At 39.0% G+C, this 18,021-nt stretch overlaps 2 long non-coding RNA genes across 5 annotated transcripts in view; both read left to right on the forward strand.

Moving 5' to 3' along the window:
* Positions 1–1,475: 1,475 nt before the first annotated feature.
* On the forward strand, positions 1,476–2,427 carry LOC147241530 (uncharacterized). The gene is made up of 3 exons (XR_015110865.1): positions 1,476–1,606; positions 1,855–1,924; positions 2,020–2,427. It is a non-coding gene; the product is annotated as an uncharacterized LOC147241530 (long non-coding RNA).
* Positions 2,428–3,772: 1,345 nt separating this feature from the next.
* LOC147241531 (uncharacterized) overlaps positions 3,773–18,021 on the forward strand; it is a 32,406-nt gene continuing 18,157 nt past the window's right edge. For all 4 annotated transcript variants that reach the window (XR_015110814.1, XR_015110815.1, XR_015110816.1 and 1 more), the window contains exons 1-3: positions 3,773–4,202; positions 4,729–4,811; positions 6,793–6,862. This is a non-coding gene — a long non-coding RNA (uncharacterized LOC147241531). The remainder of the gene's footprint in view (positions 4,203–4,728; positions 4,812–6,792; positions 6,863–18,021) is intronic.

Here is an 18,021-nt window from a genome sequence, read left to right on the forward strand (position 1 = left end):
ATTAAAGGAATACAGTAGGCCACCCAAAAATAAAAAATGATCTGCTCTCCCAGTGTAAGGTGTTTTAGTGTTCAAAACATTCCTGGAGTTTTACAACAACAAAAATATTGCAATTATCTTCCATACATTTGACGTTTTTGTACATAAATTCTCAAGCGCATCATAATCCAAGTGTCATGAACCCTTGTCTGAGTCTTGGCAGGGAGCGACTGGCTATGGTAAACAAGGAGGCGAAACTCATACGGTACTTCAATACACTTTTATACAAATACAAGTGCAAAAAATAACTGATGTGGCCTTGCCGTCCACCCTGGTTAATTTTCATACCACGGTACCACTTCCTCCTCTCAGATGAGTTGGCATGAAAAGACGTGCGCATTTTTTTTTCATTAAAATTGAAAACTAAAATCTTTCATGAAAATGTGTCTTAACATTCAGCTGCACTGTATTAGTCAGGAGTTCATAAGTTTTATGCAAAATTGACTGGCACCAGCCAGACATCGGGAGGTGACGAGCGAGACACAACGGTTAGGAAAGATTATACTTTTGCCAGAACTACATCTCTTCACCATTTGAGGAAGGTTTAAAGTGATACTTCCCTAGAAAGTAAATCTTACTTTTCCAGTTCTCACAAATTGGTGCACTGAGCTCACAAATAACATATTTTACCTCCTGCATTACTTCTTTGTGATTCCAGAATGCAGAAAGAGCCAGCCACATATATTTAGTTTGAGGCTAATGGCGCCCCACTACTCACAGCAAAGCTGTTCAAATGTCAGATCAAAAGCTTTCAAGTACATGGTCCAGATTGATCATATATATGTGTGTGTGTGTGTGTGTGTGTGTGTGTGTGTGTGTGTGTGTGTGTGTGTGTGTGTGTGTGTGTGTGTGTACAAAACTACTCTTATGGTGCTTCTGTCACAGCCTTTGTTCAAAGTGAATACGCCAGTTCGTCAAGCTCAGCACCAAAGTTAGCAAACCTCAGCACTGGAAGTGTCAGAGTTTGGTTTTGTTTCAGATCAGGGTGTCAGTGGATTACCGATCCTATAGCTGGACTCAGAAGACATGGATTATATCAAATGAAGCACTTGTAAATGAACATCGTTGGACATGTTATGCCAGTGTTTTAAGTTGGTGGCAATGGCGTGTCATTTAGCTTCAAGCTAAGTATATGTACTTTCTACACTCTGAAGCCATGAAGAAGTGATGCAGAGGGGGATAACATCTTTGGGAGCTCCACAAAGCACCTGTTTGTGAGTACTTGAAAAACAAAATACTTTTTTTTTTTTTTAGGCAATGTGTCGCTTTAATAGCACAACAGATAAAATCTGCATCCACCAGACCTTCATTAATTGGTCAAAATTGACTATTCTTGGCATATGTGTAAAAAATTCAAAACAGTGGTTAATCTTCATTCAAGCCACTCCTTTGATTTTTCTTCCCTGTAAGGTTTATCTCTGACCACACTCCCCCCCCCCCCCCCCCCCCCTCTTAAGTCTGGGAGTCAAACTTGTTGTCTGCTGCTCAACTACAGTGGAATTCTAACCGCCAAATTCCTCCTGGGCTGACAAATGTCAACAAAGACCCCGAGAGACACCAAAGAGAGGTGAGCAGTGAACTGAAACCTCATTGTATTGGCTCATTATGGGGTCCCACAGTGAGGAAGAAGCTATTTTGTAGCACCACAAGGTCAATATCTGAAAGCCAGGGCGATGGAGGGGATCAGCCGTGAGATTTTTAATTTGAGAAAGCGTAAAGGGACTTTCCCTGTGAAAGACCATCTGTGTATTGTTATGGACTATCAGGATTAAACAGACAAGAGGTTGACTTGGCAAATGTTTTCACTTTTTACAGTATGAAATTCAATTCCAAGTTTCCTGACACTTCCTGGTATGTCACGGGCTCCATCTGTGCAACAACAAAGGTTGATAGTGTCATCTTTAGAATTCACTCCATCCATCCGATGATCTACAACATGCATCAATAACTTATATAATGCATCTGCTTTTTCCTCCGCAGCTTGACAGCAATCGTTAGGAATGATAACTCTCAAGAAAAACAAAAGCATCGCTCTCAGTGCTAACCGCTCGACTACAAGAAAAAAAAATGTTTTGACGTTGAAGAATTCTCTCAAAACTTCCAAATGCCTCTCATTTCAGCCTCCCAAACTTAGATATTTTTTTGTTGTGCGTGCATGCATTTCCACATCTTTTTTTTTTTATGCATGCTGGTGCAATTCATATCAATATGTATGTCACACTCTATTAAATATTCACTTTCAACAGCTGTTTCTAAAGCTATATGAGATTTTCATATGCTTGCTGGATTCACTTTCCCAGGAATTTTGATTTTACTTCCAAATAGATGTGAAAAGGGGAGCTGTCACACTCTATTATGGTGACCTCAATGATTCTCTGCCCTATCCAAATCCAGTGGTTTTCCATAACAATGCAAATTAAAGGGTGCAGAGCTGAAGGAGACAAGACTTGTTATTTTCAATCCAAAGGACGGAGATTCTTTTACAACAAACTTGTCTGTGTGCCTTGTGTAGTCTTTGACAGAATTTCAATACCATCTTGGAAGTTGTTTTGTGCGAGACAATCTGTTTTGCTGTCAATTCATCAGCAACTATATTGAGAAAGTGGGACTGGAGCTGTGGCGAGGGGGTGAGTTTATACCAGCGATAGGTTTTGTGACTGACAAGAATATAATCAGGACATTTTCAGTACATTATGTGGAGCTACAAACTGTCTGGTCCTACTTGTCCAAGTTGGAGGAGTTTTCTCAGCCAGGGGAAGTAAAACGAATGTGTTGCGATGTGGCCAGTAACTATTATGGTCTTCAGCTGGAAGATTTGCTTTTGGCATGTTCCTAGATGTCTGATTCAATCCCACATGAGTGACTGGGGTTTGAATTTCTCTCACCGGACACCAGTGGATTTAAGCGTCTGCTCCTAGTATATTAAGCATCCAGTTATATGTGTTTATTATTCACCTCAACAAATAGAGACCTGTGTCATATTCACAGTTGAGCTTCAGCAAACAACGGATTGATCAGAGGTGCCAGAAAGTAACTCAAAAACAAATGTGCAACAATAACGAGAGAGAGAAGATTAAAAAAAATAAACCTTAATCACATTCCGTGATCCCAGAGACTGAGGTGTCACTTCAAGTACAGTTATTTGAATAACTTAAGTCTAAAATGAAGTGATATTAAGATAGGTACGTACTGTATGAGGCCTGATGGATGAAGCAATGTTTGTATTGAGAAAAAGGAACTTGTGCTTATTAAAGATTTAAATGTTTAATCGGTTATAAATACCATTGTTGATAATTATTCCTTTAATCGATCACAAATCAAGAATAATATCAACTGTAAGGTGCAGCTTTATGTTTCATAGATCAGTACTGGATGACACATTTGTGTTGTTATCACTAACGAAGTACTGCATGCATTTGTCGCTGGCAATTTATCCATTTTATCTCATCGTTTAGAGTATATCTCAATAAATTAATGATATACTATGCACAATATATTTAAATGCTAATGAAATGCAGAGATCAATGCAGTTAATTGAGTCTTGGTGATGTTTTTATCGAGTTTTATATACATAAATAAATGTAGGGTAATCATAGCACTGCATGAAGTCATGTATTTCAGCCATTTTCCCAGAGTGAATAGGCTGCAGTCGGTGACCCACATCTCAGAGCAATGAACTGCTTAACTCAGACTGTTGTTTTATTCAGTGCACTGTCAACAGTCGGGCTGAGGAGGAGGGGGGCGGGACCTGTGGATGTATCGGCTATTGTGATTGGACGGTCGCCTCAACCTCGTTCTGCCTCGTTGGCTGCTCGCGCTGACACTCCCGGATATGCTATCGCCGCTTCCCGCGCCATTCGACGTGCACGCGCAAGACAAGAAAGCACGTACCCGCTTGGAGACTGTCTGGAGTGTGTCTGAAATTGATCAAATTGGTGATGGAGTTTTTTTTTTTTTCTTTAACATCTCCTTCCTCGTGAACAAGAAGGACGCCCGGTGAAAAATGAGGATTTCTTTTCTGCTCCTGAAACGCCTCCATTCATGAGTCGCTGCATCGGCCATAAATTTTTTTTTTTTTTTTAAAGAGAAAATGCTGTGAAAGTTTTTTTTTCCTCTCCCCCCATCTGCAGTGTGTCAGCAGACAGCTCTTTATGCTCAGGCAGGTAAGACGGGCGCCACATTGCAAGTTGGCTAACACAAATACACACACAAACACACTGTAGTGCTACTAAAGGTTGTTTGTCTGTATAATGTAGCTAGCCTGTAATTTAGGAAAGTAATTCACTATCAAAGCGTGACAATCGTAAAACGGTGCGTAGGTTGTGTATTTATTTATTTTTTTCTAAAAAAAAAACAACAACCTTAGCACACGTTAGCTATCTTGTTTTGGCTCGACCTCATTCACACTACTTCAGGCGGATGTGCAGGTGACGCACCTTTGCTGACGTGATGTTGTTGATTAACCCCGCGCGCGCTTTAGCTACCTGTCTCGTGGGTTCCTGTTCTATATTTCCCCTTGGTTTTTTTTTTGCCTATATTAATATAAAGAAAATGTTTTGTCAAAACCACGATACGAACGGTATCCTCTCAGGCAAACTAAACCATGTGTGGCGGATGAATATAAATCTTAAAAGTATTTTTTTTCTCTCTTTCTCTCTCTCTGTCTTGTTGATGCCGGGGGTGTTGAAGCCTGCTGCAGGGGGCCATGCAGCCTTCAGAGTTCAAGGAGAGTCCACCAGCGTCCAGGATGAAATCTGAACCAGTAGAGAGAGGTGAGTTGCTTCTTTGTGTGTCAGAAGCTTGTGGGGATGGTTGGGGGTGTGCTAGATAAGATTAATCTATTTTATCACTTTTTTGTGCTTTTTTTTATGGAACCAAACTGATAAATCACTTAAAAGTGAGATAAACACACCATATACATCAGTATTTGTTTTATATATTCTTATGTGTAAAGCCACACTTAAAACAAATTGGAATTTGATTCTTTTACAGCTAATGGAGAGCACTCAGTCCCTGAAAAGCCATCTGACATAAGTTCAGACAGTGCAGTTCATAGGTTTTTCATGTCACAGTGCAATAAATCAAACGAAAGTCTCTGTCTAAGTCAGATGTGCTACCTCCATTGCACCTGACCTGCTGCTGCTGCTGCTGCTGCTGCCTCACACTGTCTAGACGGTTTTGCTCTGTCACTGCAGTTGTCTGCAGACGGTGCAGTCATATGACTTCCTCCCTCCTCCCAGTGTGTCTGCTCTTTTGGGGCAAGATGGCTGCTACAGCAACTGTGGTGGTTACCTTTGACGTAGAAGGAATTAATGTGATGAGGAGAAAAACATTGTTTTATAGAGACGCATGGTAGCCATTTTGTCTGAATTCATGACCGCCAAAAGGATTCCACTGTATTTCCCTGTGTGCTTGACTGCAGCTTGGTTTTGTGTTGGTGTTAAATTATATAGAATGTTGTCAACAATTTAAAGTGGATAATAAAATAACAGGCTCTTACAAATCCTAAAAGAATTGTGAAGGAAACGATGATAAATAGCCATATGTAATTAATATCTCCTATAATGCTGAGGAATTATAGAACATAGAAGAAACATGTATGGATGCAGCATTTTGAAATGTTTGAATGTTGTCATGAACATTTTGTATTTAATTTATTGCATTCAGAGTGGACTAATTCTACTCCAAGAAATCTATTTAAACAGCTGTTCTTGTCATGTATCAGGCAAAGTTTTTATTTAGCATTTTTTTTATGTATTATTTGCTTTTATTGTTTTCATCGCTCTTGACTTGACAAAACGCTGTAATCGTTGCCAGTTAACGTTAAAGCCATTTTTTTTTATAGTCAAGAGTATTGCGAGTGTATAGTGGCTGCGATTGGATTCATTACCAACAGCAACCTGCAAATCTCAGGATCTGGTAAAGCGCTCCTTATCTGGCTCTGTTCGGTGTTTTCCGCAGCTGCAGTAATCTTTTCACCGTCAATAATTTGGCTTGTAAAAGTGCTCCAAGCGACACTCTGACAGTACAAGTTACTTTCCCCTCAGTGAGTGTGTGATGTTTATCTGTTCGCCATATCAGTGACCAGCCTGGACAGATCTCTTCATTACCGCCTACTTAGTGCATACTTGTCTGCTATCAGACAGCTCCTCTTAGTCTGCTCTTGTCATAATCCTTAATGGTTTTTGATGGCTTGTGGATTATTTATATATATATACATATATATATATATCTTTTTTTTTTTTTAATAAATGAAGCATACAGAAACACGCAGGCCTGTCCCAAACATGAGCTAAGAGAAATGATTTAAATTCCAAGTAGGGAGGTAATCAGATGTGGCAAACAGGGTTTGTGTGTGTTGCAGTAACTTGTTGAAATCCAGATTTTGAATTGGGAAGCCGCCTTGTTGAACGTGCTACCCTGCTTGTGTTTCTTTTCACACAAAACAAAATGGCGATCATGCTAGTGGTGCATTGCCTTTTACGCCAGAACAACAAAATCCTCCTTAAGTGCATTTGATATAATTTCACAGCGCAACAACCAGAAACTTGTATATTTTGATTAAGTATTGCGAGAGATAGGTCGCATTACATGCAGGCAGTGTGACAATCTGTTCATCTATATATTGCATGTTTTTGGCTGCAGATTTTTCTTAAATTTATTTCACCATGATAGACAAATATCTGTTGCTTCCCGTTTATTTCCTGTAACAACATGAACTAGATCCTGTCTGTTTTTCTGACTTTCTCACAGGAGATCCATGCTTCCATGCAGCCTGTCATGTCTAGATGCCTTCGACGCTTCGAGAGTGTCCGCCCACCTGGTAAGGTCTCTCTTGACCCTGTTCCTTAGAGCACATTTGGGCACGTTTAATGTTGAGAGGAGTAATTCTAGGAATGCTTAAAGGTTGCTGATGTGAGTGAATGTGATGGCCTGAGGAAAGGAGGCTGCACAGAACAGTGTTTACACAGCCTGAGCTCTACTTGCAATACCAGTTTGAGCTGATAGGATGCTGAGAAGTGGTTAATCATAGCGCCATTCACTCATCAGCATCAATCATTTTTTATCAACACAGATTTTTGATCTCTTCATAAGATAATCATGGATATGGATCTCTTGAAGCTCAGGCGGAAAATGCTGAATCTTTATCCTGTTTCTCTATTGGCTCATTGTCTCCACCCACATTGCAGTCACGGGGTCCGACATCATGATGATGTCTGCAGAAAACAAGCTTTCATCTATACGCTCGAATGCTGGCCGAGCTACAACAGAACGATATCCTGGCTGGTTTTCTGGGAGTAAAATCTGAGCATGTTTCAAAGCATTTCTCAGTGCAACAGCAGCACCTGCCATTGTCTGTTGTAACCGCTGGATTGTTTATCGCGCCAGCCCCTGCTACGTAATGACGCTTGACACTGGTGTAACGTATATTAAATCAAGGCCTTCTCTGTATTTTAAGGAGTCTCCTGGCAGTCTGCCAAACATGGGTCCATTTTCCTCTTCCCTCTAAGATCACAACTGCACAGCTGTGACCACGTAGCCTGGTCCAATCCATCGATAACGCTAAAGCCAGCAGCGTCCATTTTAGGTTTCAGGCAGTGGCGAAAGAAATGGCCTGTGTAGCTTGAAGAAAGAGAGATTTTGAATGGAAATTCAGTCGGTAGCGGTGCTACTTTTGTGGAATGAACAAACTTTCCTAGATTTGAAGAGAAATACTCGCGCCTTTGTGATAATTTACTGCCTAATTGTGGGTTATGGTTTAGAAATGTATTGTTTTTGCAGCGCTGCACAAAAAATTACAAGTGATAAGAGCATTTTGATTTTATCGTACATTTATTAAATTTGTTTTCTTTTCACACACAATTTTTAGAATATCATACAAATGGTTTTGAAGGAATATTTAATACAATTTACCTCAAAATGCACACCAACACGGCAAAATAATAAAGCAGCAATTAAATTCCACCAATATACAATGTGAACGTAGCATATTTACTGTATAAAGAGAATTTATTTTCTATGAAATACTGAGTGCGATAAAGTTTTTGCTGCTTTATTTAGTAATTTTGATTATTTAGTATTTTAAATGAGCTGTAGGTTATCAAAAATATGATGGATGGTAAGTCTTCACTGTGAGTGGAAAACTATTTTCTAAAGCACTGAAAACACAAATACTTTTTAAGAAAAATTACACTGTCTTGCATTTGGTGGTTTTGTTCGAAATTAAAATTTTTCTTTGAATATTGGATCAATTATTTCAGTGTGTTTACGATGTTTATGAAAAAAATCCCGTTAAAAGAATACAAACCTGCTGTTTTATTTTAGTGAGTCGTGCATCGACGCATTAAACATTATTTTAAGAGGAATAATTTTCACATTCATAAATGATCTTAAAATATTCAGTAGCTGTAGCGTGTGGGATTTATAAAATCAAATCTTTTGAATAATGCTATTACTGTTAAATTGTACACAACACCATTTTTATCATATAAATCTGACGAAATTTGTCTATATTAAATGTAAATCTTGTGAATTGTGAATTCTACTCACTGAAATCAAAGCTTGTCCAGCACATAATAAAACAGCATTGTTTTATATTGCGTTAATTGAAAACAAATATGTAAAATGCATTTTAATTAAAAGTCAGCCCATTGCAACATTTAAATGTACATTGTGATGAACAACTGCTAACATGCTAATGCCCTGAAAGCTTGAGGAGACCCTTTACCCCTTTGAATGAGTGTTTTCGTCCGCTGTTAAGACCTCGTGTGAAAGCCAGACTGTCCTGATGCCACGTAACACAACAGTGGCTGTCAGTAACATATTAAGCCGGGATTCAGGCACTGAGGCTCTGTGCATGTGTTGGGTCTCATAAGAGAAGCAAAACAGAATTTGCAACCCTAAACATTCATGTGTAACCGAGAAAGCTCAGATTAATTAATTAATTTTTTTTTTCACAAACACAAACCTGTTGACCTTTAGTGATGGGAAGTGAAGTTTATCATGTGCCAGTATTTTGTCATCAGTGTCAAGCATGAACATTTCATCTGTTGATATCTAAAATACTGATTGAATTATTAAACTGTTTTCAAGACTTGAATTGACCTCAAGTGCTTTCAACAGTGCCTTAATTGTTTATGCGGTGGATTTTGCCAACTATCTGGCCTGATGCCGAAACACTATTTCTGGGGAATGAAATTGATCTTGGGTCACCAGTAAGCTCTTAGCCTGGAGATAGCAGAGCTTCGGTTATCACTAAACCAACCACAGTTGCCATGTTACAAGCTGGGAGGTGAAATTTGAGGTGCAGCCATAACATCAGAGTCAACACTTGAGCATCAGATACTCATTTAAAGATGAAATTGCACAGCAACTATATTTTAATCAGCAATTACAGCATTGAAACATCATTATTTTTGTGCTCTGTGAAGGGTGAGTAAACAGTTTGCTTTCCCTGACTGCAGTCTAAAGTTGGTCTCTGCTGTTTGTGATCATCTGTACACATGGAGCATGTCAGTTCCCAGTCAGCTGCAGCATTGACAGCTTCAGCAGAACTTCCTGTTTTCATTTGTCTGCAAATCCACTGCTGCCTTTTAAATGGAGTGTGCTCATCTATAACACTCTCATAAACGGTACAAAGAAGCCTGTAGGCCTGGGTGACCACTGCTTGACTGCAGTGCAAGGCTGCATGCCTGCTTAAGCTAAACTGCAGCCTGAACAAGTGCTTTACTTTCCGGCAAAGAAACTTTGGCCTGAGATGAACTTCGGCTGTTTTTTACTTGTGTGTTAACTTTCACAGACTTTTTCAAGACATCTGAAGTGAAGAGTAGCACTGGATTTAGCCCTAGCAGAGAGAGAATGGAGGCGCCCTCCCTCTAGTCTGAGTTATCTTTTTCCAGCAAAATGGGCACATAAGCATTCAACGCGCTTAACAAAATCTGTATTCTAAAAAAACGGCTATTAAAACCTGTGGCCTTTTTTTTTTTTTTTTTTTTAAATTGCCACATCCACTAAAACCTTTTATTTCTCAGCCTCTGTTGCAGATAGAAACATGAAATAAAAACAACATCAGCACAGACCTTTGGCTTCTATGTAAAATTGCAGGCCTTTGCTCCCCTGTTCATTAGATATTTTTGTTTTAAGAAATCATCGAAAAACCTCATGTCCTTAAGGCATGCAAACGTTTCCTTGTAGCGGTTATATCGACCATACAGAGGGATCGACCGATATTTACCTACCATTGACAATCAAGATGGCATTCGCAAATGGCCGTGGACCATGTATTTCTGTTAATGTGAAAGGTTATATTGAGCGTTATTTTAGGAATATGTAGGATCGAATATGTCCCTAGAAATTTTGTGATAAGACAAAAAAATAAACCCACTTTTTTTGTGCTTGATTCCCTCTTTTGTGCCAAGGGAATAACAAATCCTCATAGAAGTACCTCAAACAAAAAAGCACTAGCAAAAACAAAAAAATATGCCACGTTATTATTTTAATAAGCATCGAAATGACCCAGAATGTCATAAATGGTGAATCTATTGTCTCACGTCTGAAAGGCAAAACCACCCATATGTTGCATCTGGTGTAAACGGGATAAAGTAGCAGCAACTTGTTGCATGAACTTAATACAAGGACTCAATAAATTTAGCTTCATCAAAATTCTCCCCGAGTGAATATTTCAGCTGCTTATTTTTAAATGATGCAACCACCCAGTTGGGCGCTGACAGGTAAAGACCTACAGTGGGATATCAGTGTTAATGTGATCAATACTTGTTGCAGATATCATATTCAATACAAGGCCTCTGTGTGTAAAAGTTCCCTCTCGATTTATAATTCACAGTTCTTTTTATTGAATGTGTGTTTAAATAAGCACTCCCAACATGTTGCATGATTTAAATTCCCCCAATTCATGGGCTTTACTAAAAGTTTCACTCTAAGTCCTGCTGTATTTCAGACTAGAGGGGGTGCTTGCATTTTTCCCCTAATTGGGGCTTATTCTAACACACCTGGAATACCTGCTTTGCCATTTGACCTTTAGTGAATTAAGATGGCAAGGCGGTGTTTGAGCCAGTTGACCCCGCGGTACATGATAGCAAGGGGAGGTTGCACCATGACTAATTAGTAAATCTCTCTAAGGTGGAAAAAAATGATTTCCTTTTGCAGGGAGGGTGGGGGGTCTTGAGTAATAACCACCTGCACCAGGTTGCAGTAACCTATTAAGTCTCCCTGGACTTTGAAAGTGAATATTTCATATTTCACTGACTTCTAACACCTTTTCTGCATGCATCATCTTTGACTCTCCATAAGCCATCTGAGATGGGGAAAGGGAAAACACAGACTGCAGGATCTCTTTCCTGCCGCACAATGGCGTGGAAAGGTCAGGCCTAATGAAGTCGGGGGTGTGACCCCTAGTATTCAGTGACTTTTCATGGGGCCCCATCCCACCACTGCAACCATGCCGGTTAATCCCCATTTGATCCTAATTGATAGGCATTAACATGATCCTTATCCAGGAGCTGTGTTTTGTCTTCCACAGCCCTCCTCTCTGGGTGTCAGTGACTCAAAGTGTGAAAGCGTTTAACCAAATGTGAAATTGATATTTTTCATGTTTGTGTGCTTTAAAATCTGCGGGCGCTTCTAAATAACTCACAAGTGCTCAGTGTTCAGCGTTTTGCCCTTTTGAGGCTATTAGCAGGACTTAGCACCTGACCCCTAGAATGCGACTGTGACGTGAAAGGTAGCAGCCCATTTCCACTTTGTTTTCCTTTGAGAGCTTCTATCTCCATCGCCAGGTGATTATTGCCTTCTACTGTTGACTAATTACCCTCTAAGTGTTTGTGTTGACTTCAAGCCAGCGCCTGTGTCGCTTTCGTCAAAGTGTTCACACTGCAGGACTCACAAGGGCTCAGCAGCTCTGACTTGAAAAATATTGCCTTGATTCTTTGTAGTTGAAACCCTTCAAATGAGTTTAACTGTCACTATTAACAGTCAGTGGTTGTTTCTCGTCAGCAACGACTGTCTATAGATTTATTAAGCCTTTTCCTAGTTGGACACTTTACTGGCTTTTCTGTTTGGTGGCAACAACACATGTTGATCCACTTGAGTGAACCTGATAGGAACTTTTTCCCTCTCATCAAAAACTACTCAATTTTTCTCTGATTTTGTGAGGTTATTGTTTGGATTAACATTTTGGATGTAGTCATTGTTGGACATTGCTCTTTTAAAACACTGTTTGTATGTAATTTCATCTTTGCTCAGACTGAGTGGCTCAAATGTAGGCAACCAATGATTTTTAAAGTCTTTGTGTCTTAACAAATTACATCGCTTTAAAATTGTCTCACAATTGCTGATGTAGATCCACTAATTCTTAGAAACGAACAATGACCTTAATATATTTATTTAAAAAAAATGTTCAATTAACACAGTGAGGTCCTAGATATATTGTAACTTGATCCTAATATGCACTTGGGCTAAGTTTATTTATTTTCACATGTCCTGAAAGGCTCAAAAGGAATCAACCCATCCAGGAAATAGATCTTAGTCGTGTGAGTCATGGAAGGTCTGACATTAACACATTCTTGCATTTATTCACCTGCAAATCCCAGTGGATACCTTGCAACCCAAATGCCTGAGATTCCTGAACTTAACAGCATGATTACCTTGTATAAATACATTAATTGTTTACTTAAAAGATGAAATTGCTTGTTTTTAAGGCACAGCATACAGGAAAAATAAAGTAACCTTGAAGTGTTTTAGAAACCTGTCATTAAGAGTGTGTATTTACTCTGAGCCCCTTTTTGAAATGTACATTTTTCAGTGGGTTCCTCTCATTCTTCAAATGTGATACCTGTGTGTAAAATGTTTTCTGATTTTAGACTTTGATGCTGGGCCGGCAGGACTTGAGCACCAGTAATTATGTTGACCAACACTGACGTGTAGCTGCTATGCAGTGGCATGATGGCGCTCGGCTACATGAGGTTTTGGTAGATGTTCCTGCTTTATTGGTGTCGCCTATACATCAGTCACCATTATTTTCTCCAAACTATATGTTTATGTCTAAACTCACAGGTTTTTTAAAATTCTGTTTATAACAATCATATGGTTTGATTTGTTGTTTGTTTTGTTTTGTTTTTTTAATTCTCAGTACACTCAAACCAGCACCATTTGGATGCATCTTGCCTTTGTGCTCTGAAGTGTACAACAGTCCACTTTAGCTGTAAAGTGCCAGGTGTCGTGTTGGTTCTTGTTGATTTCACACGGCTACTAATGTACCTCCCTGGAACGCAGCGCTCTGGTCTCCATAGGATTGAATGTTATTTCCAGCTTGTTTGTTACACTGAATAATGAGTGCTCTGTAAGGCCTGATGACATAATTTGGAGGCTGCTGTGGAAAAAATAACTAATTATAGAGCTATGAAACTACAGATTGGGACTGCACTGGTGTACTTCACTTGACTGGCACCACCTGCCCTCTATACGTCACGTCACTTATGCAGCAGTTGTAAAAAGCGAGCTGGCGTCTGTCAGTTATGCGTAATCCCCAGCAGACGCAGGAAACACTGATGGGTTGGACTGCACAATTCCGCCGTTGTTTACATTTTCTTTGCCCAGAAATAATTAGTGGAATGCACACACAGACACAGACACACACACACACACACACACACACACACACACACACACACACACACACACAGAGGATGTGGTGACAGAAGGATTCAGAGTAGAGAAGTTGAGAATATTGGAGGGAACATTCTGGAAGGATTTGTTTCTACAGGCCAGTAGTAGTGAAGTCTTGTCCTGTTAGAACTGGGTCTCCATCTTGTCTGAAACAGTTTTCTAAACTGTCAGGTATGCATTGATATATCGGCGTTGGCCGATTATTTGTATTGTTGATGACCATCGCTAAATAAGCTGGCATGAACAGATGGTAGTGGCCAGTGTTTATCTGCTGATTTTGAATGCTTTATTCAACCCATTGTTTCAGAAATGTGTAGGATTTAATTTGTCCTCAGTGATGGGATGATAAAAGGGTTTTGTGTATTTGAGGAATTTTTTATGAGGATTTTTGTTGTTGTTGTTGTTGTTGTTTCCCCTTGGACAGAAGCAGTAATTAAGATCAACAAAAAGTCATCAACAACAATTCTATTGGCCAAATTATCATTTAAATATCATAAATGATATTGGCCCAGAATATAGATACTGATATCGGCCCAAAAATGTAAAAAAAATCAGTGTATTGGAAAAAGAATGCATGAAAGTATGTAGGGTCAGGAAGTTGTGTGATGATGTCTTGTTATAATGATTCTACTCTCTCGTCTTTCTTTTCTCTAAACTAAGAAACTAGCAATAAAGGAGGACATGAGGCCATCATGCTAACTTTTTGATCAAGAGTTCCGAAATGTTCGTTTTGCATGTTCATTCCACTGGTACAGCTTATTGAAATGAGTGAAGAGATTGGTTGTGCTGTGTTTGGGTGTCAGCCCACAGCCTACAACAGAACATTCTGCACCGATTTTTCTGTTCCAGTTTTGGCACATATTTGCTGTTACTGACTCCAAAACTACAGCTTTCCTTTTTTCTTTAGAATTATCGTTTTTATTGTATTTATTTGAGTTATGTTCAAGTGAACATCGTGATGCTCTATATGACCACACCTTTCTTCTTTGTATTGGAGACAGGAAGACTTATACTCACAGATGCGTTAACAGTGGTTTTATTTGAACTGTACGTGTTGGATCCGTCACGTGTCTCGTTTTTACATTTCATGATCCAGAGCAAAGCTAAGGAGTGACATCTGGATCTTTACGATATACCGTCTGTGCAGGAAGTCTGCCGATACATGAATCGTGTCAGTATCGGAACCAAGTTCTGATATTCTGGATCTGATAGCCCATCAGTACTTAGTCAGTGCTATCATCTTGAATTGGACTCTCATTAACTAAAGTCAGTCTAGCTTTAGCTGCACTTTTTAAAATTGTCTTTTGCTACCCTGGCCTGTTTTCTGATGTATTTATTAGGCGTGCACAAAAATGGATTGTTTTTGCCGATATTTAATATTCCAACATGTTCTGGCTGATAGGACGATATTATGTGTTCAGGAGCAAGTTCACGTGATAGTCCCATTTAATACATACTGGAAAAAAAATGAGTAAATATTGTGACTTTAAAAAGGGTTTTTGTTTATTTCTGATCATCTGTTAGGAACAGACTTTGGCCATACTATTTAAAAAGAAAGAAAAAGACTGATATCCGCAGATACCCACGAAATGCTGGTTTTAACCTGCATCCCTAGTATTTACTCTTGAGCTCAATAACCGCTGTTCAAAAAGCAGGAAACGGAACAAAGAGTGAAGAATAAACACATCAACCTCATCAGTTGGTCTGTGCTGGAGGTTTTACCATCTCAGGCTAAGTTCAGGTGTGCAGTATCATTACACAGACGCGGGACATGCATGTCAGATCCTGATCTGAGTGCAAGCCGGTGAAACAGTTCTTCAGTATTATAGAGCGGTAAAATATGTCACTGGCTCGTCTTTGATGTTTTGGACTCTATTTCCTCGTCTTTCCACAAAAGCTTCATTGCCAGAACATCAGACAGATCATAGCATTCCTCCTTTGTTTTACTCTCTCACTCTCTCTCTCTCTCTCTCTCGCTCCCTCTCTCTCTCTCTCTCTCCCTCCCTCTCCCTCACTCCCTCTCTCTCCCTCTCCATATCAACTAGTACTTCTAGAAATGACACAGATGAAAACAATCAGATGTAAAGCACTTGCAGGATGTTGCTGCATCACAGCAGGGACAAGAGCTTGTTGTCATGTTTGAAGTAGCTCTTTTAAGATACTGAGGAACTACACAGTTATTGCCACTCCTCTCAGGAAATAGCTGTCAAAAATCATAGCAGCGGACTGTCATTTTCATTCGTCTCATACTGAAGAATAGTTATTTTTTTATTTGTGCCATCTGACCGTTACTGGGTACATAAATATGCATAATTTTTCTGTTCTGCTTTAACTTCTTCTATCCATGGGTTTGACTTCTGTTTATACTCATCAACACAGGGATATGAAACAGAATTTTAGAGTTGAAATTCAACATTTTCATGATCATTTTGCACGCTTTTTGTTTTGCAACTGAATAGCCAACTTTAGATTGTTAGAAAATTATGGAAACGTTCATTTTAATTTCCCTGCAGACCACGATTGACATATCAGTAGGGGAGGAGTTGATGTAATTTAAGGGAAGGCTGTCATTCTTGCATTAAATTATCTGGAACCAGAAAAAAATGTTTATTCAGTTATATTTTATTGTTATTAATGTAATGTGCAGGCATTAGAAAAATAAACAAGTTTTAAAATAGTTGAATAAATACTTCAAATAATTATATTTTGAACCATGATCTGATTTATATTGAGTTAGAAATTAAGAGAAAATTAGAGACAAAAGGAATGCGGAGAAGAGGGATGTATCGTTCATAAACTGATGGAAAGTAAACACTCACCTGTTAACGTCTTGACGAACTTTACCATGTTAGGCAACAGACCTGGAATACTTTTTTTTTTTTTGCACTAAAAAGAAAAAAAAATGTTGAAATTCCTCCGAAATTTTATCAGAACTTAAAACTCTTTGACCTAATTTCCTTGAAGTTCCCAATTAGTAAGAAAAACTTTGTGTTAATACTAACAGTTTTCCTTTTTTCCTGTGTGAGGTTCAATATTTCAAGAGAACTTAAGTATCAGTGTGAGGTTTAAACACAATGCTAGCCTGTGTAGAAATACTTGGCTAGCCAATGGAAGTATCTTTGGCAGTACTCAGTTGCTTCCATGGTGCCAGTCAGGAAGAGGAATTAAATTTTTTAGCTTTATTATGAAATCATAACAAAGCTGCTAATCCCCACATGGGCTAGTTACTCAACTTGACTTGATGCGGCACATTCACCTTTCTCCTGACAAAACCATTCAAGATCAAGGGCAACATCACCTTTGCCACTAATGAGGTTGTTTATTTACCACATTTCCTTGTGGGCTCAGACTGAGAGACAGAGAGAGAGAGACCGAGAGAGAAAAACAAGCCATGCATAGCGGAGCATATCATCAGCATTAGCAAAAAAAAAAAAAAAAACACATCTTGAAAAGTTATACATTTTTCTTACAGGCAGCTTACCTGAAATGTTTTGTATTTGCAAAATAAAATTTAAAAAAATATTCACCAGCATCACAAATGTAAAGAATTGGTGTTTTCCTGAGTGCAGGAATTGTTGCACACCCATTTTTTTTACTCCCGTCTGATGATTATGTCGACTAACTTCAGTGTCTGGCTCACAGCTTCACCAAAGCCTGGGCAAATGTTAAAAGATAAATAACATGCATGCAAGGCAGCAACTGATGATGTGATGTCTGGGTTGCAGCTTTGTTGATTTTACTTTCTTCAAAGTTAATCTTTGTATTGGCTCTAGTTGTATTTGTGCCTAATGTGTGATTAGCACCGAATCTGTTTTTTTTTTTTTTTTTATTAAATACTAAAAAGCTATCGCATATTTTAGTATTTTCCTAATGATTTCCATTATAAATCTAGTCATGTGTAGTTGAATACTGACTGAGGAGCCTGTGGGCATTAATAGTTTGCAATAATAATGATGTTGGAGGTGTATTCATCGTTTTCTTTTTTTCTTTTTGGTGAACCGCAGAATTTTTTTTTCTTTTTTTATGAGCTGAAATCTGTCAATGATGTGCAGCCCTCATCAGAGCCCGTGTACATGGCTTTATTTGCTGATGTAAATTGGCTTCCAATCTCTGTGTAAATGTGTGAAGCTTTACTGTATGTTTGCTTATCTGTCCAGCCATCCCATCTATTCAAACAGCGCTCCTTTCATTCAGCCTGTGTGCTGGCTGGGCTGCTTCCCCCCCCCCCCCCCCTTTCCTCCCCTTCTTCTTCTTCTTCTTCGTCTTCGTCTTCTTCCTGGGACCTTTTCTGTTATATTG

The sequence above is a fragment of the Aulostomus chinensis genome, chromosome 21 (genome assembly GCF_037954235.1).
Source record: "Aulostomus chinensis isolate RoL2024-O1b breed Wild chromosome 21, RoL_Achi_v1.0, whole genome shotgun sequence".
Classification (NCBI taxonomy): domain Eukaryota; kingdom Metazoa; phylum Chordata; class Actinopteri; order Syngnathiformes; family Aulostomidae; genus Aulostomus; species Aulostomus chinensis.